At 30.6% G+C, this 219-nt stretch overlaps 1 protein-coding gene across 5 annotated transcripts in view; it reads left to right on the top strand.

Moving 5' to 3' along the window:
- LOC131877473 (uncharacterized) overlaps positions 1 to 219 on the top strand; it is a 13174-nt gene that overhangs the window by 10203 nt on the left and 2752 nt on the right. The window lies entirely within an intron of this gene.

Genomic DNA, 219 nt, shown 5'->3' with positions numbered 1-219 from the left:
AAAGGGTGACTTTGCATGGTAAGAAAAGGAAATTATCCTCTAAATTATTCAACGCCTAATTTTGAATGTGATTAGGCCTATTTCACATACCTGGATTATTTCTTGTTTAGAATCTTAAAAAATTGTTTGCCTTTATCTGTGCACCACGAGAAACTTTTTCAGCAAATTAAGTTTAGACCAAAATATGAAATCAATGTCTTTTGCCTACTTTTAAATTCA

The sequence above is a fragment of the Tigriopus californicus genome, chromosome 3 (genome assembly GCF_007210705.1).
Source record: "Tigriopus californicus strain San Diego chromosome 3, Tcal_SD_v2.1, whole genome shotgun sequence".
Taxonomy (NCBI): domain Eukaryota; kingdom Metazoa; phylum Arthropoda; class Copepoda; order Harpacticoida; family Harpacticidae; genus Tigriopus; species Tigriopus californicus.
The sequence above is the reverse complement of the archived record's forward strand: the minus strand, read 5'-3'. Positions and strand labels throughout refer to the sequence as shown.